The following is a 23,801-nucleotide window of genomic DNA, read 5'->3' as shown; positions in this document are numbered from 1 at the left end:
AGACATACAAGTGTGGGGCAGTAAATCTAGTATGGTCATGCCACTGGTAGAATTTCCGTTGTTGGTACTACAGGAAGCATTTTTTCAACAGAGGAAAACACACAGTTAGACTTTGATGTTACATCTGTATGTGCACAGTGGTGTTGTTTTCCCCCCTCAATACTGAAGATTAGACAATGAGTTTGCATCATTAAATTAAGGCCTTGCTAGCCAGCCTGCTTGTTAGTTGTTGTTTTTTTTTTTTTGGGATAAGCACAATTTAATTTTAAGTGGTATTAAAAAGGTCTTTTAAAAGTATTAAACTCAACTTGTATACCTGGAGACACCCTGGGATTCAGTTCAGTGTAACTTAATTTATCGCAGAGAATGTGTAACACGATTACAGTAAATGGACTGCATACAAGGTGCCACCTGCTACTCAGTAACCATTCACATGCTCTAACACACCAATGGAACAGCCATCAAGGGCAATTTGGGGTTCAGTATCTTGACCAAGGATACTTTGACGTGGACTGGAGGAGCTGGGGATTGAACCCTCAATCTTCCAATTGGTAGACAACCCACTCATCCTCTGAACCACAGCTGCCACAGAATTTATCTTTACTTTGCAAAGACTCCACATTACATAGATTTTATTGTGGCAAACATTCATGTGCTCCTACAACACTAGTACATTCATGATGACATGAGCAAGGACATACCTAGAGGAAGACAACTACACTCGATAACCAAGATGATGCGTTAAACAGGAGTCCTTTTGTCAGACGAAATCAACTAATGTAAACCACAGCTTTCAAATTGAGGGCAACCGACATCTATTTAATCTGAATGGTTACACATAAGATAACAATTAAAAGTCCATCCTTCGAGCCGGAGTTGAACCAGCGACCTAAGGATAACTGTCATTGTCAACCCTACAGTCCTCCGCTCTACCAACTGAGCTATCGAAGGGAACATCATTCACAAACCAAACATTCACAAACCTGGGTCAGGGTCACACACTGGGCCTAGTTTCTGAAACAATGGAGTACTGGGGCACCCACACCCCATGTACAAAGGCTGTGTCCTTGCCACAACAGCCGCAGGCTCCTTTCCAACCCACATTCCTTTGCTGCATGTCATTCCCCCTTTCAAACTATAGCTGTTCTATCAAATAACGGCAATGCAGAAGGGGAGGAGTTTTAGACTTTAATGGCCACAGGTAGAAAAGATCACCTGTGGCATTCTGTGGTGCTACTCATTGGTCTCAGTCTACAGCCGAATGGACCATGGAGAGGGGAAGAAATAACTTAGAGAACCTTTGTACCATAAGGTGTTATGCTGTCATTCTTATTTGTGTAAGGATGACTACAGTGGGTTAAGCGTAAATCAATGACTGATCATAATCAAACCACTGTTGAAGACAAGGAGAGGACATATTGACAAAGATTATATTATGCTGTTATTTCCTGCATCTTACAGGAAAGCCACGAGGCATTTACTTTATTCAACAAACCCTCAGCAGGAGACTGTGGGCTGGACTTGTGTCACAATAAATTAGCGCTATGCTATCTTAACTGGCTTTGGATCCCAGAATCGGTTTAACTTGTCTGACAGCTCTCACACGGTGTGGGGGGGCTGGAGGGGTGAGGTAAGGTCTTATGACCTGTCAGTAGGTCCAGCGAGGAGGCACAGTCCTCCTCATGAAGGGGGTGGCTGTTTTATGATACACAGATACTGACTCTGTGTGAAACAGTGGACCTCTTTAATAGCAGACATTTTGACTTACTAGGAAAAGCACAGGTGTTACTAATAACATCATTGATGGCTCTGCTCTATTCATGTCTCCCAGCAAATCATGACAGTGTGATGTTGAGCCAGCACACACACACCACAAAACCCCTGACAGTGAGGTAGATTAAAGGAATTCAGCCGTCTTTAACTTGATTATTTACACCAGTGCTATTTCTATGGAGACGTGTCCTTGATGAAAAGGCTCATGTCTTTAGGAGAGCATATTTCACTGCATGTGTCGACACAGTGGCACCACTAATTGTCACCAGGGAGGCAAGTGTGTAGGCTTAAAGTTGTATAAAGCTGCTGACCTCTTAGCCCATTAAATTATGAATTAGTCATTATTATTACAGATAATTATGTTATCAAATTTGCGTTGATTATTTGTGAATTAAATCTGCCAAATGTTTTGGATCTACTAGTCCAGGATATATCAGGGAAGGTTCAACCCCACTTTCATGTCTGATACAGATATCAATACCACAACCTAGAGTATTTGCTGATATGAGGACCAATCTGATCTGCCCCCCCCCCCTTAAAAAACTCAGCTGTTAATAATACATTTGTATTGATGCACTTTATTAACCCAGCCATCAAAAAAACATCACGCTCAAACTATGAAACAAATATGCCACTCATGACTTCCTGTCTCAGTTATGCAATACTGCTGCGTGTTTTATTTATTTATTAACTTTCTCACACAAAACTTTTAGTAGCACCATTCAAACACTCACAGTGAAATTTAAAGGCCAACTTTGTGCAAAAGTTAAAGTATTTAGAGTAAAAAGAAAATATAATTTCAGTGTAAAGTACTGGATATAACTCAACACTCAGTGTAGCTTATATTTGCACAAATCAAGCTACAATGTGGACCATAACTTAAAGAACTATAACATAAAAAATAGCATCTCCAGTATGGTAGACATGGTATCTCAAGGTATTGTTGCCTACAATTGAACACAGTCTCACAGAAATTCGGGAAATGAACACAACCTATTACGTGGGTTGGGCACAACGCACTTAAATTATTTGCCAGATAAAAAACAACAATGCTAATGCAAAGTCTATTATGAATGTTTGCAGTTTCCACATCATTAATGTGGTCAAAGAGGTAGTTCAGATTTTTTGAGTTGGGGGTTTTATGTGGCACGCCCCCAGTTGGGAGAAGCAGGCTGGAGTCCGACATGGAAGCTAAGCAACCCGCTGCTGTGGACGGGTTCAGCAACAAAACATATTTTAACCACCTGAAAAAAAAATGTCAGTGTAAGTTTATGCTATATTGACAGTATTCTCACTGCTTTACCTTTAGGCCAGACAGCCATTTCCAACTGGAAAATGAAGCCATTATGCTGCTCTCCTCAAAGCCAGACTCCATTGAGAAAAACAGTGATTTAACATTACTGAACACAGGAAGTGCTGGTCTACTGCTGCTTTGATCAGTTATTTTGTTTGTGGTATTGTGTGACTTTGGTTTTAAAAGGGGTTAATTCAGATTCATCAAAGTCACACCATAACACAAACTAACTTAGTGATCAAAGCAGCAATAGACCAGCAGCTCCTGTGTTCAGTGAGCTAAAATTACTGTTTTTGTCAATGGAGTCTGGTGGCTTTTCCAAGAGCATAAACAAGGAACTTAAGATGATAGCTCATCCCAGACCACAGACCCCTTGTGAAATAGTCACAGTTTGATTCAGTTTGGGGAACAAATCGTAATGCTTGCTTAAGTTTAAGAAAAAATTGTGGTTTCAGCTAAAATAACTACATACAGGATGTAAGTGACATAAAGTATATACTTCACTTCAAGTTTGTTACATCATGTACCATAACTGCGTTGACCTTTGGTTTCACACGGGACACCATCAGTGCTTTGACCCTTCCACCACCCCTTCCGCCTGCCCTACGTTGACTTTCCAACTCTTTATACTTAATTTGTGTGTCCACCGTGACAAAAGATCCTCACTTACTTTGCATTTGCATTATTTGTGTTGCCAGCATATAATTTCGTGCCCACCACCAACATGTAATGTGTTGCTAAATCAATGTCACGTACTTCTATGAGACTTGGCTGTATTATTACACCTCATCTAAATTTTGCTGCATTGACAAAACATCTAAGGGTTGACAGTTCAAGCTCTAAAATAACTACTGTTCACGAGACACATCCTGCTCTCCAGTACTACTCATCATGTCACATGTCTCTTTACAGCATATCGGACAAAGTTAAGCATTTATATATAGTTTAGGCTAATGGGCTGTATCAGATTATACTTTTCCTTTTTTCTGATATCTGATCCAGTGATTTTGGGCTGTATGAGACGTATATGTGTCTGCAGAAATGTACTGGGACCAAAAGGCCTTCACTAGTTTGAAAGCTATTTATTTTGAGGATATTTTTAGTTAAAAAAAAAACATTAAAGTAAAGCAAAATGCACTGTAGCATTAGTTCCTGTACACATTGTATTTTTGGGGTTGTTTGGATGCTTGGGTCATCCTACAGGTGTTGGTGTAACACACTCAGGGTGATGTGCTGCAGTTAAGAGGGAAGCTGGGTGTACGCTGTCTTGCCGTATTTTGGTGTGAATTAAATAAGATAAAACAAGAGAAATTGTAGCCCGCTTATTACCCACAAACAAGAAAAGCTGGAGAACACCACAGAAGAAGAAAGGTTACACCATAAAAATATAATAGTTAAAGGGTAGAAAGACAAAAGCTGCAAAGGAAATATGCACTGAAACTGGTACACAGTATGTATGAAAAAGTCATGTTCAGACACCCTGATTTTTTGGGTCTGTGGGTAAAATATAGAGGTCATAAGGCCTGGAGATGCTGTGTCACCACTAGAGGGCAGTATGGACTAAATGACATGAGACAGGTCCAGCTGTCAAGACTTTTTCCTCAACTCACACTTCATTTTTTCCTCCTTTTTTTTTTTTATCTCTGCCGAGAGCTGACAGGATGTCTCACCTCAACCTCATTACTTTTCCCAGATGCATCTGCTATATGTTGGTATGCTTTTCCTACATTTATCTGTCATGATGCATTAAGTGTCGACACGAGTGATTGGATTGCTGTCATCATGGGAAGTTATCTGAGAGAACGGGGAGGAAGAGAAATGGTGAGAAAAGTGTGTGTGTGTGTGTGTGTGTGTGTGTGTGTGTGGGGAGGGGGCAGTGAGCAGGTGTGTGTGGAGACGTGTCAAGACTCCATCTCTTGTGTAGGAGGCTCCTCTATGACACGCAGAAAAACGGTTCACCTCCAAAGACATTAAAGGGACGGTTAAATATAGACACGTTTGTCTTCTTATACCTGTGGTGCTGTTTGTTATCTATAGATTGTTTTGGTGTCAGTTGCAGAGTGTTGGAGATATCGGACGTAGAGATATCCGCCTTCTTTTGATTATAATGGAACTAGATGGCACTCGGCTTGGGTGAAAAATTTGGCAGCAATGTCTCTTTTCAAAAATCATGACCCGGTTGCTCAAGATAATCCACAAACCTTGTTGTGTTGTTGTGAGCAGTTTCATGTAGGGGTCATTTTTGTTGTATTGAACTACTCGCCAACGGTAGCAGTGTGCAGAAGGTAGCGTGCTCGACTCATGGTTGAGAGGCTTGTGTTCGTGACACTGCGAGATGTTAACATTAATAGTGACCAACTCAGCTGAACGGTGACATTAGCTAGCTCAGTGAAACTCTTGAAATTCTCGTCCCTTCCCCGGAGTTAATTGTGACTGACCAGTGTGGTTCTACAGTTGGTGGGTGTAGCTTGGTAGAAAGAAAATAGTTGCTACATGAAACTGCTCACAACAAGGTCAGTGGATTATCCTGAGTAGGTGGGTCATGATTTCTGGAAAGAGACATTGTTGTTGAGTTCTTCACATGTACTTATTTGGCGCCTTGAGCACCACAAGCTGACCGTCATCTGGTTTCATTATATTCAAGAGAAGGCAGACATCTCTACGGCCGATATTTTCAACACTTGGCAACTCACATCAAAACAATCTGACTGATAAATAGCACTACAGATAAGAGGAAAACAGTTATTTTTGAATTTGGAGTAAACTGTTTTTTATAGTTGCACTGACCTCTCTTGCATTGCCTGGGTTACCTCTTTATTAGGTAGATCTGAATTGCTGCAACCAGCTCAACTTCTCCAGGTTCTTGATTCATGCACCCAGACAAGTTTAAGAATTTAATCTTTCCTTGTAACATGAAAGATTGAAGTGGACTGTTCTATCTATCACTATCCATCTTCTGGTCTGATTGGTGTGAAAGTTGAAGTCAAGTCTGCCAGTTCATGTATCAGAGGTTTGACATGAAGAACAGTACATTGCACTAAATTTAGTCAGCTGCAGTCCTGTGGGTGAGAACGCTTTGATTGAGAACTAGACTCACCCCCTTATGGTTGTATGTCTCCGCCACTTGGTCAAGTAAATTTACATTCATGTCTGTCCAGACTCATATGTAAACATTACAGCAGACAGTGCTTCAAATATGGATTTTGCTGCAAAGAAGCTACAAATTCTTAAATGTGGATGCTTCAACCCGGCAGCACAGAAGATTTATACAATCAACACAGTTTCAAGAAGGATACCCGAGATGAGTGTCACCAATTCAGTGTCTGTCCAAATGTCTACCTGAGAAATGACGTGGCCAGAAAAGTGTTTTTTTTGCAGAACATTATGACATCAAAGTGAAGCTGATCTTTGACCTTTTAAATACAAAATGTCATCACTTCATCCTATTAGACAATTGTGTAAAATTTTGTTATAATCAGCGTATGAAAAACGTGTTTTATGAGATCACAGTGACCTTTGACGACCGAAATCAGTTCATCCTTGAGTCCAAGTGGATGTTTGTGCCCAAGTGATTAAAATTCCCTCAAGACGTGCCTGAGATATTCAAGAGAATTGGACAGAGGTGAGGTCACTGTGACCTTGACCTTTAAAGTCTAGTGTGTAGGACTTAGCATCTCGCGGCAAGGTTGAAGAACTGAAACTTCGTCTGTGTGCCAAGCGTTTAGGAGAACTACAATGGGTGACGCCAAAATGTGGAAATGCAAATGGACCTGTCTAGAGCCAGTGTGTGATTTGTCTGTTCTGGGCTACTGTAGAAACAACATGGCAAACTCCGTCAAAGAGGACCCGCTCTTTATGTTGATTTAAACAGCTCATACTGAGGTAATGAAAACACAATGAGTCTTATTTTCAGGTGATTATAAACTGAAGAAAACATAGTTATTACCTCCGCCAAGGAGGTTATGTTTTCGCTGGCGTTGGTCTGTTTGTCTGATTGTCTGCAAAATAACTCGAAAAGTTCTAAACGGATTTTGATGAAATTTTCAGGAAAGGTTGATAATGGGACAAGGAACAGATGATAATATTTTGGTGGTGATCAGTTGAAGCGAAGTGGATAAAATAATAAAATGGCGGGAAATCCGAGCTGCTTGGCGGAGGTCTGCGCTCTCCAAGTGCTCTAGTTATATATATATGTTATATTCTTTTTTTTGCCAATGGATGGCCCTAAATCCTAAACACTGGACCTTTAAAGGTCAACTGATAAGTGGAAGGTCAAGTGAAACCTATCAGTAAATCTTATCTGATGAAGTTGCTGATGAGTGTTGTAGACTGGGGCTGGTTATTGCAGCAGGAATGTTATAACAGCGCTGTAAGATTCTTGGAGAGTCTTGCCCAGAAACTGACATGCTTATCAAGGATGAATCATGTCAATACTTTATGGCATGTGAGCTGCAGCTGACGTTCCCACAGGTGTTGTGAAGTTAAAGCTTTACAGATGAGGAACTGAGGCATGTAGAGTTATAAATGTTCTTTATGTTAGGAGTGTTTCGTCTGCCATATTGTTAATGATAATAGAACAGTAACGTGGTACAACGTTAACCTTTAACTAGTGTTCCCCTTATACTGTGCAGTTTAGTTTTTTTATTCATAACGTTGTGTGAGATATTTCAACCGGACTGTCTATGTTTTTATGCCTCTGTGCTGACAACAGCTGTGGCGGAAAAGATTTCCACAAATTTGGCACAAACATCCACTTGGACTCAACAATGAACTAATCAGAAATTAGTGGTCGAAGGTCAGTGTGACCTCACAGAACATGTTTATTGCCATAACTCAAGAACTCATGTAATTCTGACGACACAAATGTCTAATTGTAATAATAAAATTATGAAGTGATGATAGTTAATATCCAAAAGGTCAAAGGTCAGCTTCACTGTGACACTATAATGTTCTGCAAAAACACTTTGCTGGCCGTTACTCAACATGTCTCTCTATCCCACTTCCACCAATCAGCTGACTATAGGTGTTCCCTCTCCCGGTTAGCCAATCAAACTTTGTCACAACCTCCTTCATCCATTCATGTCGCTGCTGCCAAACTTCAAATCTGTAAATCATTTTAGGCAGAACCGCCCTCCTCCACCCCATTCACCTCCAGTCACCTTATGCCAAGCCCAGTGTAAGCTCATCAAAAGTCTACTCCTCTTCACATCCAGATCCTCAGCTCCCTCTTCATCTCAGCCCAACACCACCAGTGTCTCGACCCATGTACTACATCTTTACCACCCTCTGGAATAGGCGACATCACGATGGGGTGAAGCACTGTCTACTGTCATGGCTACATATGAGTCTGGACAGACATGGATGTAATCTGTAACTCAACTGGTCGGCAGAGGGATACAAACAGAAGGCGGTAATTCTAGTTTAGGTATGCAATACTCTCAAATGGATGTCTTTTGCATCATTTTTATACCTATTTACCCCAAATTAAGCCTGATTTGGTATCACTCAATCATTTATTTGTCACATGAAATCATACTGGTCCATACAGGAGACGCAACCCTGTCAGCTCCTACAATTTGTGCATTGTAATTTGGTCCTTTTTTGCCCCTCTTACTTTCTAGGTTACTGCTTTTTCCATGTTTGCAGACTGGTTGGAGTGTGTTTTATGGCAGGGATGGTTCTGATAATCCTTGGTTTCTGGTTATGAATGATTTAATTGGAGATTAGGGTGCAGTTTCTTCTGTTGTTTTACTAATTAAATCCACCACAGACTCTGAGTTCATTAGTGTCATCTGTGATATTGAGGGTGGTGTCCTGGATCATGCTTCAGATTCTGATTGGCTTTATCTTTATCTTTGTTTACACATCTTGACCTCAACAAGACAGCTGCATGGTTGCTTCTCCTGAACACAGGCAGTGAGCACGCTCTGCAGCTGCCTCTACGCAACACATTGTGATCTAGGGTGTTTATTCCTCCTGCTGTGGAACTCGAAAGCTCCTCACATTCACACACCAGTCTCCATAAAAGACACACCTCCTCCCCTTCTCTTGCCAAAGTCCTCTGCTCTGTTAGGTCAGCATATAGAAAATAGTCACGGTGCTGTCCAGGATTTGGCCTAGTTTCAGTCAATTTAAGAGTTTTACAGTTCATGATATGTTGTTGGAAACTGATGCAGCATGAAGGTCGTCCAGTCTGTTGTGCAATGCCTGTAAAAGGGCCTACAGGATGCTGTCTTTGGTAACTTCAGGAACTCAACTAGAAAGTAAAGCGGAAATAGACAGGTTTTTTTGCTTTAAATTACCACTATGAAATAACTGTTGATTGCACAATGACTATTGACACCATTAGCATTTAGATTGGTTCCCTATAAGCCTAGCTTTCACCATGCAATTCTGTCTGCCACTGGGTACCATCTTTAAAAGGTTTGATTTATTGTGTCAACCGTTGCGCAACCCTGTTGCTACCCCCAATATTTAGTAAAGCCCACATCGTTGTGTAATAATCTTGCTTGTCTGTTGTATTACAAGTTTGTTCGCTTCATTCTGTTAGTAATTTAATTTAGTAACTCATCGGAGCTGCCGTGTTAACAAGCCGAAAACGTGAGGTTTAGTTTCAGCTTCTTTTGTTGTGGTTGATATGAAGACGGCAGTGTCTTTTACCCTCCCATTTTTTCCACCATTCACCTACAATACCCTTGTTTATTACTGTGCCGAAATGCTGAAAGGTGAGTGTGCTGATATTTACAAATGAAACTTAGACATCAGTGTGATTAATTGCTAGGCTCTGAGTAAACAGATAGTGATCTGGTTGTCTTTGCAACAGTGGTACCAACAACAACAAAAAGAAAAGTTGTCTTGTTTCTCCTTCTGTAGGTTGTCATTGTGATGTCATACTACTCGTTATATTTTGCCTCTTGGGTAGAAGACCTGGCATTACTGAAATGTTGCCCGGGGCTGCCTTATAGTCGTATTTGACGTAGACAGGATCGGAAGTTAAGTTTTTAGCCACAAAACTTCTTGGTTATAGTTAGGAAAAGATCGTAGATGTTGCCAAAAAACACCTATCTTTGAGTGTTGTTGGTTGTTGGTCTCGAACATCACTCTCCCGGGTCAAAGTCTGCTGTTTGATGGACCCATTCACCAGCCCACCCAATGTTGACATCATGCTCTTTTAACTACTTACACTGCTTTGAGCCTCTATCATTAACGCACATGGGTTTACATTGGAGTTGGTGGAAAGGCTGCACTGCCCAAGCAGCATATTTTGATTTTATGCGATAGAGACCAGGCTGCTTCTATAGGTTTCAACAATGTCTAGCTGCACAGCATCAGATTGTAGCTTTCGTATTGACCCATTGCTTATCATTTTACAGTTCTCTGGAAGGATTACGGCATATGTATAAAAAAGCCGCATGAAGCTTTTTGTGGCTCCAGAGGAAGCTGTGAGAAATCTGACAAATTGCCTCAGGTGGCATCACTCGATTGCACGTCAGGTGCAAACTACGAGTTCAAAAATTTGGGTGTGGAGTTGGAGAGCAAACTTACCAGACCTCTGTGGCTCACTCTTCATCTCTCCTCCGAGGCAAGCAACATCAGCCGCTTACACACGCAGAACTCTGACTGAACTGACAAATAAGAACAAAGAGTGGAATAAAAACGACTATTCTGGTTCTGCTTTTTTTTAAATGTCAGTCATGAATCCTGCAGTGTTCTTGCAAAGTTGAATCAGTACAGCACTTTTAAACCAGATGATTTTAGTATTTAAGATCACACAGTGCAAGCGGGTTGTCACAGATGTCATTAATATCTCAATTTGTGATGTGTGATGAAATGATTATTTTAAGTGATGATAAATTATGTTACTGAGTTACTGCCCAGCTCCAGGGTATATACAAATATGTCATTTATTCAATAGGCATCACTCATTTCATAGAATACTGTATGAACTCATCACCTGCGAGCCAGATCACAACTCACAAATGTCTGGCCTGGATTCACAGAGCCACGCCTGAATAAAACAACGGTGACCAAAGCTTCTCTGTCAGCTTCTATTTTCAACCCTAAAATGCATTTTTATTACTGCACGTGAGAGAATGTGAATGAGCAGATGTTGTGTAAGGCCAGAAACAGTCATGGGCACTTGGAGTTTACATCTCAAGCACAGAAAGGAAATGAGCTCAAATGATGTTTTTGCCGTCTGTCACAATGTTCTCTCTCGCTGTTTCTATACAGTTTATATTGGCTCCTGCTGTGGCTCGCAACATCTGTGGTTGTATAATCTGCTGGTAAAGATGTTTGGCCGGGACTCTCTGTTTATTACAATGTTATGCTAATAAGAGCAGTTTTAGCCACTTTTCCACACATCTTGTACCGGTTGTGAAAATACACTTCTGCACGGCAGCAGAGCGAAAATATAGGTAAAGTGTTTTTTCTCCTCTATACCAAAGTGACGGTGTTAAAAACAAACAAACAGAAGTTTCACTTAACTAAAAGGTTTTTTTTTTAACATGAGATTTGAGAAGAAAACATCTTGCTACGCTGCCGGTCAAAAGTTTTAGAACCCCTAAATTTTTCCAGTTTTTGTTGAAATTTAGGCAGTTGAGATTCAAGATCATGAATCGTTTTTTGACTCATTAGAGTAGCCACCTTTGCAGATGTAACAGCTGAACACTTGGGACATTCTTTCCAAAATGGAAATCAAATGATGTTTGGGAAGTTCTTCCAAACACTGTTGAAGAATTTACCACAAATGCACTGCAGTTGTAGTTTGGTTTGCTTTCACTCTGTGTCTAGTTCATTCCATGCAGCTCAATGAGATTTGTCTGGAGACTGTGCTGGCCACTCCATGATTTAAAGTGGTCAGTGCTGACATAGTCTGGATGTGTGTTTTGGGTCATTATCTTGCTGTAGTATGAACCCCTGACCAATCAGGTGTAGACCAGAGGGTGTTACACGGTGCTGCAATTTGCTTTGGCAGCCCTTTTGGTTCAGGGTCCCAGACACTGTGTGCAAACATAAAACAACTCTGTTTAATCTACTTAAAACGAACTCAGGCGTGTTTGCGCGGTTAGTTCTGTTAGTTTGGGCTGGCATCAGATATCAATTGCAGAACCACTTGAAAAGGTGGGTCTCACTCCGCTTCCAAACGGACCCTGGTGCGGTTTGTTGGTGGTGTGAAAGAAAACAAACCAACCACAGGATTGTATGATAGCAGATATGTGATTTTAGGATGATTTCAACAGCTAAACCAAAAATAAATCCATCTGCTGATTGTGAAATCTATTCGCAAACTCATAATTGATCCTGATAAAGGCCACGTATATCCAATGACCCAATGATTCCCAACTGATCCAGTCATGGGGTCCAAATTTCTCCTTAGTCATTAGTTCAAGGCCTACACAGTTTAATACATTCAGCGTCATACTGTACTTGCATTTGTTTGTCATCTCTGTCAAGTATCTGTCCATTATTCACTCCACTTTTGAACTGCAACCCACCAATTGGAAACCACTACCATAGCCTATTCATGGTAATGCATACATGTAACCATTGTAACATATATGCACATCAGTGAGGGTATTTTCCCTGATTAAAAAGCTGTTAAAACTGCCATCATTATATCCAACCCTGTGTACTTTGTTCATTAAGTATATTAAAAAAGTGTGTGACAGTGATGCCACAGTATGAAGCCCTGAATCACAACTGTACAAGATGCCTTCTTTTCATCCTGTCTCTGTGTTAGTCATTATTCATAACATAATTGATTTGCAGTCTAATAATAGCCTACTAATAATGCTTACAATCAGTTATTTCTCCATGAGCTCTTTGTGAAACCAAAGAACATAAATAGCATTTAAGTGCTGTTGCATAAACGTCAGTCACTGGAATTTCATTTGCCCACGTGGGTCCTGATGATGCACTCATGATGCAGGACGACAAACGCCAAAACTGTCCAATCAACAAGTTACCCGTCAGTCGACAGAACTTCATATATACTCAAAATGAACCAAGCTACAGGTGTAAAAACATCCTTACTATTTAAGAAAAAGGTCTACCTCTGTAGGGCAGTGGTTCCCAAATGGAGGGTCACGGTCCAAAAGTGGGTTGCAGGTCCACTCTAAATAGACCGCAGGTGACTCACAAACAAGTCAAGTTTGGAAAAAACACAATTATTTTTAATTACAGTGAATTTCCGGCACAGAGTTTTTATTTTGAGGTGCTGTTTCCTGCTGTAGAGTGAGTGAATAATGGATGGATACTTGACCCTGAATGTATTAAACAAGGAGAAATCTGGACCCTGTGGCTGGACCAGTTGGGAACCACTGCTGTTGGGGTCCTTTCCATAATGTTGTCAGACACTTAAATAATAATCTGAGCCTGCCAGTTGCAAAAATAAGCACTTTTAGTGGCTGTAAAATGACAGTGCACAAATGCTCTCTCAATGCTGGACTAATTAATAAAACTGTTCTCTCCGTTAGACACAAAACATGAGACAACAGGGTCAATAAAAATACTGACGTTACCCTTTAAGCATTTATACGTGTTTATATACTACTTAAAAATAATAGGGAGAGGGGGTTTGAAATAAAAAATGAAAGCAGCATACTTCGACCTGGTGGTGGTGTCCTGTAGCAGTTTCTCTCTGCTGGTTGAGTCACGCTGTGACGGGGCACGCTCGGCTCTGTAATACAATAAAGAGAAGAGAGAGGGAGAGAGAGGACAAACTGGAGTAACTGACACGGAGTGATCGATGACTCACTCAGTGTGTGCTTATGAATGAGTCACTGTGATATACATGATTATATAGATACACATTTTACTTGATATATTCTGCATACTGATGTAAAAATCCTGCTCCTGTCTGATAGAGATTAAAATAAAATCACAACAGCATGATATACTTTAATTTACAACAGATATTTAAAAAAAAAATCAACATGACTTATATATTATTGTAAATTACATTAATTTAACTGTTTTTATTTGTAATTTATTAAATATCATATGTCTCCAGGTTACAGACTAAAAGCTGCAGAGAGCTTGAACTCAGTGACTCACTCTCAGTGAGTCATCGATCAACCTGTATCAATTGCACGTTCAGACAAATGATGATCACCTTCTTACATCATGGTTTGCTTCCAGAGAAGCTTCTGAAAACATCAGCTGTTGACATTACGACATGACAACAAGGATTACACATCGAAGACTTCTTAAGAAGCATCTGTTGATAATGTTTTGGTAACTTTGCTGAACACTGAACTACGAAGTATCTCAGGGTGTTGTTCACAAGTGTAGGTAGAATGGAGAGATGAGATGGATTGGAGGTTTGGTACGGCATCTGCAGTGATGCGGGCACTGTGCTGGACCATTTCGGTGAAGAGAGAGCTGAGGCAGAAGGCAAAGCTTTCAATTTACTGGTCCATCTACATCCCAACCCTCACCTATGGTCATGAGCTCTGGGTAGTGACCAAAAAAATGAGATCCTGGATACAAGCCGTCAAAATGAGTTTCCTCAGAAGGGTGGCTGGGCTTAGCCTAGAGCCGCTGCTCCTTCACGTCGAAAGGGGTCAGTTGAGGTGGTTCGGACATCTGATCAGGATGCTTCCTGGGCTCCTCCTGTTGGAGGTGTTTGGGCATGTCCCACTGGTAGGAGGCCCTGGGGCAGACCCAGAACACACTGGAGGGATTACATATCTCATCTGGCCTGGCAATGCCTCGGGGTCCCTCAAGATTAGCTGGAAAGTACTGCTGGGAAGAGGGACGTCTTTGTTTGCTGCCCCCACAGCCCAACTTCAGATAAGCTGTAAATAAATACAGACATATTATAAACAGAATTAAATTAGCATATGAGGAAACAAGACAGAGATTTAAATACAAATACTGATTGAGTGAGAGTTATTTAAAGTGGCACTTTACTTTTCACACTGGGGTCATTACATTTAAGTTTCCCCATGAAAGAACTTTAACAAAACAATCACTGGCTGATCTAAGGGTCTATCCTGGTGTGAGTGTTTACTTTCCAGATCAGGTTTAAGTTGTGTTATTACTTAATGCGAACTGTAATACTTCTCAAAACAGATGGTTGTAGTTTTTGGAATAGCACTCATTTACCGCCAGATGGAGAAAGGTAAAACTGTCAACTACAATCAATTAATATCACCAGATTTATATTTCAGGTGAGATCATTGTCAACGTCATACTCCTCAGGGTCTCCTCCTCAAGTTACTCAGCAGTCCCTGTTCATGCAGATACCGGCATTCTCACAATGACCGGTCCCTCTCTGTTACAGATATCCTGCGGCATTGTGGGAGGCTGCCAGTCATATCGGGAAGTCTTCCAGTGGGCTACTTGACAAAACACCAGACAGGCAACCTCTCCATGAAGCAGGGACCTATTATGTAACAACACAGAAAACATTAGATTGTTGAATCTCTCTAATCAGTGGCCCTACAGCCATTATTACCTAACAGTAACAGAGCCAGATGAATACAGTTTGCAAATGCCACTGAGAGTTTGTTTCAGCCAGATGTGTGGGTTTCATTATTAAAGGATTTTTTCATCCATTAAAATGATCATTTGTCTCAATAACTCACCCCGTGTTACAGTGAAATCAACCTGTTTTTCTCTTAATAAGGACCCAAGAAACAGAAAATTCTTGAGGACTTGAAGTCATGGGGGTCCGTGTTTAACAACAGCAAAACAACTGTTTACAAACTCTCGCACAACTTGTGCAAAATATTCTAAGTCTCTTTTATCCAGTCATATGCTCAGTACTTCCCAAACACATGCATTTTCACTGAAACCTTACTATTTTAGACACTTCCGCATCAACAGTCTCACACATGGACAAATAGTGTGCCTGGGCAAACACGTGAGTGCTAAATAAAAAGCACAAGTAGATTTAAAACGCGCACACTTGCCCAGACGGCCTATGCATATGAAATGCTTTAAATCGTAAGGTTTTAGCAAAATGCATACAACTGTACCCAGTAAACACTGAGATTTGAATGACCGTTGTTTGAACGACCAATCAAAACGTCTCATTATGGTTGACAAATAGTTCCAAGATGAATGTTGTACTGACATCTGCAACTTATGCTGAATGCCAGCTGGACATCCTTTCTGAGCATCCTAGCAATGTAAAAATACAATGTTAACACAACCAAATAATAAACTAACATTGATCCCCACAGGACTGGATCAGCCGTCTCCTGGGATGAAGTCCTGTGCTTTATCCATTCATCCACCTCAATTTTTTCATCTGTGTGGTACTGATCGCTCTTTTTACTTCGTCACCTGACTTTCTGTAAATAACCCTGAAGGCTACCTCTTCCATTTGTGATCAAAGATGTGGGTTTGGATAAGACTTGGCTTTTACAAATACCACAGGCTTAAAACAAAGCGATAGGAGTATAATTTTTTTAATTTAGAAAATGGGTGCAGACTAATACTAGTCTTGGGAATACGGAATGGACGATACAGTTTTGCCATCTGATCACATCACAACCAAACAAATACATAAAATGTCAATAAAATGTTGTATTACAAGCAAAAGATACATGAATTTGCTTTTTTTTCATTGTTATAATATGATCAATACATCAACCATCTGGCCGTCACCATATTGATGTTATTGATTACTAGTTACCTTCATTTGAAAGTAATGAGTTCCTTTACAACATTACTCTCTGTGTAGAGTGACAAGTTTCATATTACACTTCTTTTGCGTTACTTTCACCAAAATGACCTCAGAAGATTGACGAGGCATTGTGAATGGATGAGGCTAACGTTTCATAGCAAGTAATCAAAGCACAGAAGCTTCAGTTTATTACACTTCACTTCAAAGCCAGTGGTTCGCAGGTCTGACCATTCATGTATTCACACATGGTGGCCACCACTTTGTATTAACATGCCCTGCTTATATTAATATTGTGATGATATGTTCAAATAAATACAAGAAATTTGTGCTCTAGAGGAAGGATCAGCACTCAGTGAAAAACCCCTTAAGCCCCTTGATAAGCTATTATGGCAAGGCTTAACTATACAGACCAGTGAGCAGTGATAACTAACATGTCTTTGGGGTCATCAGGTTGGAGGCTCCTTTCACCAGTGTTTTGTCTAGTTGGTCCCACGACACCTCCAGGAGGCGAGACACTGCCCTTATGCCAGGCCTCACTGCTCCCCGCACTGACCCAACAACCTCCTTTACCTTACTTACACATGGCCAAACAGCACTGCCACCTTCAACAAACCCAGGCTCCGTTTATGCGAGCTCCAGGTAGAGACGGTGCCGATACTACCTTTCCTAGCACATTCACCTTACCCTATTTCACATGCTACATACCATAAGCTAAAGTTGAAGGAGATAGAGAAGATAAACTCACAGAATCAGCAAACACACTCACCTTGCAGCATGGTCTCAAACAAAAGGGACTCAAATAGGCCACTCCCACATATTGAACAATTAAGTAGACTTTTTTAAATAAAGAAATAGCCTTGGACTCAGATGCGTCTCTCACCGTGGAGGCAAGCAAGAAAAACAAAGTCTTCTTCACAAATTTAACGGAACACAGGGGTTAAGCATACCTTTAACAATCCCGATAAAGTATGTGGAAGTCAATTCAACAGCCTGCAGAGTAACACCTTACTTGCTAAGAAAATTTCCTAGAAAGACCAATGTAATCTGGTACCAAATAATGGAAAATAAGGAATGAAATCTCTAGCTGAGCTCGAATAAATTGCAATTTTTCAAGTGTTGCAGCCCCTTTTGTGTGAGTGTCAACTTATCTTGCAATTACATTTTTAACATTTTCACATTTTGCACTCTGACATATTTTCATGTTCATCATCACGTAATCTGTTTTTTTCTTTCCTTGTCTTACACCAAATTCATGAACTAGAGTTTCCCCATCTTTGACGTGAATACTAATAATTTAATGGTCTATCTGGACAAATGGGTTTGGTCCCACAGTTGGACCCAGAACTCTAAACTCTAAACACCCCTAGTCAAAAAACAAGTCTGCAACAAGAGAGGTGCTGAGGAGGGAAGCATGAGCCAGCCAAAAAACTAAGAACCGAGGTGTTGTGCTGATGGAGTGATAAAGAGAACTGGAGGAAAGGGGATGTTTTTCTAAAGAGTGAAATGTTGAAATTCGGAGAACACATCAACGAAACACTTCTCTTTTGATAAAGTTATTGTACAACCTGAAGAATTTAAGAAGTCAAAGTTTATATATTAAGTTCACAGAGCAAGACACTGTGTTCGACACTACTTTATCAAACAGGCAGATAGCTGTTTATCTTCCCAACGAGATCCAGCCAAGTGTGTTAGACTCCCAACGTCATGTCATGAATCTATGGGTGGACACATGCAAACAGCCTTACATAAACACTTGAAATTATCTGAGGTCATTAACTCTATGGTTTTTATCAAAGGGAAATTAAAGGCAGTCAGCTTTACATGCAGCCCTGCCCAGTCCGTACAGGAGAATAATAGCAGAACGCATAAAAATGGAGCCATGGATGGAGGATCTGATGAATGAAATAAGCCTATTAATGTCCATTCTCACACATATCCGTCTGTCTGGACAAAGTGTACACTCTAGGGACGGTGTCTCCATTGTCACTTATGCCAATTTGGTGCTCCTATCTGAAATGCATGAATCATAGCCCATTATTGTGATGAATTTTAGGACTTTGTCACTCGCAGAGTGATGCCTCATTTCCTCTGTGCAGTTGTCCTGTCAGAGAGGAGGAGAAGACACCTTTCCTCCAAAATGTCTTGTTGACAGAGCAGTACTTTCAAGACGTGCATGACGAAAGAGATTTTTAATACCTTGACTGTACATACATGTGATGTAATGATCACCTCACCTCAATGTTCATGCTATGACTCATCGGCCCTTATGCAGAGATGCAGAGGGAGCAGGTGGGTGTTTGTATTGTAGTGTATTGTGACATAAATGGGCTGTAATGCATAATGTCACCATGAGGCCCAGTGGGAGGGCTCAGAAGCGCTGTGTGTGGGGAGCCATGTAGAAAACCCTGAGGTGGTGTGTACATGTGCTGTCTTAACCGTGGAGAGATCTACATACAGTGGTCCCCCATCCCTGCTTTGCATACATTTTAATTAGCTGACAGACTCTACCTGACAGGTTTGTTATTTTAAGTTCAAAATAAAAGAAAGACGGTGGCAAGGTGGTGCAGAGGTTAGCATTGTCGCCTCACAACAAGAGGGTTCTTGGTTCCTGCCCGTGTCTCGTGTTTTCTCTGGGTACCCTGGTGCCCTCCCACAGCCCAAAGACATGTACATTAGGTTAATTGGTGATTTTAAATTGCCCATAGGTGTGAATATGAGCATGAATGGTTGTCTGTCTCTATGTGTCAGCTTTGTGATAGTCTGGCGACCTGTCCAGGGAGTACCCCGCCTCCTGCCCAATGCCAGCTGGGATAGGCCCCAGCCCCCCGCGACCCCCAACAGGATAAGCGGTTATGGAAAATGAATGAAAATGAATAAAAGAAAGAACAGTCATGACGAAAGTGTCAGCGTTCCAAGTGCCAGACTTTGGTGTCACTTGTACTGGAGTCAACGGGACGGGAACAACAAATCACACTATAACCCATCATATCTTTGTTGTTTTAACTTTGACTGAAGAATTCATCCATCGGATTAAAAGAACACTTTATGTGATGCTTACTAATGTTTTTATGCCTCAACGCCGGTTTCGGGTTGTTCGTCCGTCTGTCCCATTCTTGTGAATGTGATATCTCAAGAATGTCTTGAGGGAATTTTATTCAAATTTGACACAAATGATCACTTGGACATTGCGATGAACTGCTTAGATTTTGGTGGTCACAGATCAAAGGTCAAGGTCATAGTGACCTTGCATCCGTGTCATTCTTGTGAACGTAATATCTCACAAACACCTTGGGGGAATTTCTTCAAATTTTCCGAAACATTCACTGGGGCTCAACGATATATTGATTAGGTTTTGATAGTCATAGGTCAAGGTCAGTGTAACCTTGCAACTGTCTCATTCTTGTAAATGTAATATCTCAAGAATGCTTTTGGGGAATTTCTTAAATTTGGCACAAACATTATGTTGGACTGAAGAATAAATTAGATTTAGAATTTGGTGGCTGAAGGTCAAGGGTCAGTGTGACCTCACAAAACACGTTTTTGGCCATAACTTAATACAAATTATGATAGAACTTCACAAAATGTATAGGATATAATGACGAAGTGATGACGTTCTATATCTTAAAGGTCAAGGGTCAACTTCACTTTGACATTATGATATTCTGCATGGAACACTTTTCTGGCCATGACTCAACATCATATCTATCTACTGTAGGAGACACCAGACAAGTGCACCGAGGCATACAATCATGGGACAGTATTTCTTGTTGGCAAAATATATGCGCTGGTTTTCCTTGTTATTGGTCTCTAAACAGATCATGGCTCTGTCTAGCAGCTGCATCTCAGCCTCTGCTAGACAGAGCCATGATCTGTTTGGAGACCAATAAGTCATTAAATAAGTACAACTAATGCATATATTTAGATAAGTAATGTCAGTGGGCATCACATAATGTGTTTTTTAATCTGTCTGGCTCCTTGAACGCTGTCACTGTCGTCATGACTGTTCCTTCTTTCACATTATCCTTGATAGAGACCAGGATTTGCCATGTGAATTACTCTGATAACAACCAGAATACTGTGGCATGTAAACAACTTCTCCAGGTTTCTGAGCATTCTTTGTTGATAAGCTGCAGATGAAAACATAGCGGCAGAGATGGTGTGAAATCACGACATAACTGGACACAGATGATCCGAAACCTGGAACTGGAGGCAAAGACAACACTGCACAAATGCCTATGATTTGTGCTGTTTACAACTGTTCAAATCAATCAAATTTTAAAAAACAAAAAAACGAAACACACCAATTTAAGTCCAAAAACAATAGAACTTGAAGAGAAGAAGTAAAAAGCAAAAAATGAGAGGCAGCAGCAGATGTGGATCAAAAACCTCCGTCTTCTGTGTGGAGGAGCGGAGTCAACTAATGTCAAACATTAATGTAAGGGTTATGTTAAACATGCCTAAAGTCTAGTCCTCAAGTTTACCATAGTATATCCAGTGGCACCATTAGAGATTTTGGGCTACACTGGGCCTTACCGCCACAGGCCACACAAATCCTGTGCAAATTCTGTAACCACACCTCCAAAACCAGTGGTGTAGTGGAGGATATATGCAAGTATGCTGGGTATACCCACCTCTTTACAAGGCTGTTCACAGTATACCCACCTATCAGCCAAAAAAGCCAAAAAGCCATTGGAATATATAGGACAGCATACCCACTTCCTTTTCGGTAACCTACCCATCTACCTATAAGTACACCCATCTCATCCACCACCATTACACCACTGTCCAGAATCCAATCAACCCAATCTTTTAATTAAAAGACATATAGTCTGCTTATGTGATATGATGCAATATTATACAACTTAGGCCTATCTATCCAGTAGTATACAACGTCTCTAAAATTGTCTCCACGTTGACAAATTACAACATTAAAATACTCGTACATGCACACAGAATTATATAATATTTTACCATAACCTAAGGAGCTCATGTTATGATCATAGAAATAATATTTCTATGGTTATATTACTTTGAAAGGAGCTAGTCTGCATAATGTGTACTTCAAGTACATCTTGCTGATAATACTTCTAAACTTAAGTAACCTTTTGAATCCAGATGTTTACTCATGAACTGTGGTATTTTTACTTTTAATTAAGAAAACAATGTGAGTACTTCTTTCACCACTGGAAACACCCTCATAACCAACATTTGACAGACGGCTGCTCACCTACTTCTTCAGTTGGGAGCAGGGCTGGTCCATTTGTAAGGTGTATAGGAGCTGCTGAGGATGAAGCTGCATCTGTATTTTGGCCTGGTACCTGGCAGGGACAGGGACAACTGCTTTAATATGAATTATTTTCTAAAAGTTTGGCTGTAATGATTAAATGGCGGCTTAAAGAGGAGCAGAGCGTAAGTACAGCATTTTCTGTTAAGATATGAACTTAACTGTTAGGGGAGCAAACCTAGCTTACTTGACTATGGACTAAACAGGTGAATTTCAACCACTCACGGTTTACCCACCTGTCTTTGTGACAAACTGGGTGACAAACCGCCGGTATTTCTTTTCTCTTTCCTGTGCTTCTTTTAGTTTTTGCAACCCAGAGTTTTCCTTTTGACAGTAACATGAACTTCAGCTCCACCGGCAGTTGACGTTTTAAACCACCAGCAAGTGATGTCTCCTCCGGTTAAAGGGAAGGACCGAACCATTTCATAAAATAGAGGGGGGAGCAAGAAATACCGAAGCTCTATGAATGTTTAGCTACTTTCAGCAAAATGACCCAAAACAAGAAAAGAAAAATAACCCATCCGTGTTAAAATCTTTTGTCAGTGATGAAAGGCAAGACTTTTCTTTGAAGAAAAAAAAAGTTCTAATTTTTTTAAGAACCCCCGTCAATCATGGGCCTTTAGAATCGTCTTAACTATTCTCCCCAATATGGCGCATATTGTCAGCTTAATCAATGGGTGCTCTCACACCTGTAGTCCTGTTCATTTGGTCTGCAGCAGAGGAAAAAATATTAAAGATGGTAGCATTTTAGTAAGAGGTGTAAACATAAACTGTGTGTTCCAATACCCATACTACCATACTATAAAGTATGCCAGAAAACAATTTAGTGTGTCCCAATACATAATATGTCAAATGCAGTATGCCAAAAATACGTGATGTAGTAGATGTTCTACTACATCCAGTCAGATTTTGCAGTATGCAAGCCAACATGCTTTTCTGGCTATTCCAACCCATAATCCTTTGCAGCAGCAGACAATAGGCTACCTCACATCAACTGAGCTGCAAACAGATGGCGGCTCATTGACAGCTATGATAAGTCCCAATGAGGGATGACAGTGCATTCAAGTAACTGATGACTAGTTGACTAGTAATAATAGGAATATTAATTGTGTAGGTAAACAAAATAGTCATAACTATCACAAACTACAAAAGGATGTAACTATGACATGAACTGCAGATATAGGCTAATTTCACTGTCACAAAAATGTTAGAATCTACAATCTGTGCAGGTATAACTTTAAAGTTAAATTGCAAAGTAACAACAGCAGAGCTCTACGGTTTGATCTCTGTCTCTGGCAAACTCTGTAAGTGACATTTGTTTATCTCTGAGGTAACCAATATAAAAGCAAGAGGGTCAAAGTTCAGGGCGTAATGTTATGAGAGAGTAGTATGTCCCAATTGTGTGCATGCTGCATGCAATGGTACGTACTTGTTAAGGGCAGCTGCAGTACCTACTAAAAGTAAAAAGACAAAGGGTCTCATTCATGAAAAGTGAGTAAATCTGTGTGTGGATTTGCACATAAAAGCCTACTCTACTAAAAACCTACTCCGGATTCAGGAACGCCGCGGGAAACTCAGATTTGATCGTAAACACGTGTGTATGATCATGAATGCCAATCCATCGTAAAGTGACAGCGCGCTCCCGGTAATCCGCAATTAGCATAAATCCCCACCCATGAATAGCCAATGACCACCGTATAAGGAGGTGTAGGTGCATCCAGTCGACCTGTCAGTCATGGCGCAAAGAAAGAAAGAGAGAGAAAGAAAAAAGAATTTTTCCGAAGCGGAGATCGAAATAATTTTGGGTGAAG

General features: G+C 40.6%; 1 long non-coding RNA gene and 1 other non-coding gene across 3 annotated transcripts; both read right to left on the bottom strand.

Annotated features, from left to right (window-relative positions):
• Positions 1-861: 861 nt before the first annotated feature.
• trnay-gua (transfer RNA tyrosine (anticodon GUA)) lies at positions 862-951 on the bottom strand. Its single transcript is given in 2 exon segments — positions 862-897; positions 915-951. It is a non-coding gene; the product is annotated as a tRNA-Tyr (tRNA).
• A 1,459-nt stretch (positions 952-2,410) lies between these two features.
• LOC125896674 (uncharacterized) lies at positions 2,411-22,374 on the bottom strand. Of its 2 annotated transcripts, none has more exons than XR_007450309.1 (7): positions 22,227-22,374; positions 21,934-22,024; positions 15,268-15,458; positions 14,509-14,868; positions 13,674-13,748; positions 10,613-10,692; positions 2,411-3,017 (listed from the first exon to the last, which is right to left on the bottom strand). It is a non-coding gene; the product is annotated as an uncharacterized LOC125896674 (long non-coding RNA). The 2 variants fall into 2 exon arrangements; XR_007450310.1 differs by having other exon boundaries at positions 21,938-22,024.
• Between the last annotated feature and the right edge of the window lie 1,427 nt (positions 22,375-23,801).

Source organism: Epinephelus fuscoguttatus, linkage group LG11 (assembly GCF_011397635.1).
Source record: "Epinephelus fuscoguttatus linkage group LG11, E.fuscoguttatus.final_Chr_v1".
NCBI classification, from domain to species: Eukaryota; Metazoa; Chordata; class Actinopteri; order Perciformes; family Serranidae; genus Epinephelus; species Epinephelus fuscoguttatus.
The sequence above is the reverse complement of the archived record's forward strand: the minus strand, read 5'-3'. Positions and strand labels throughout refer to the sequence as shown.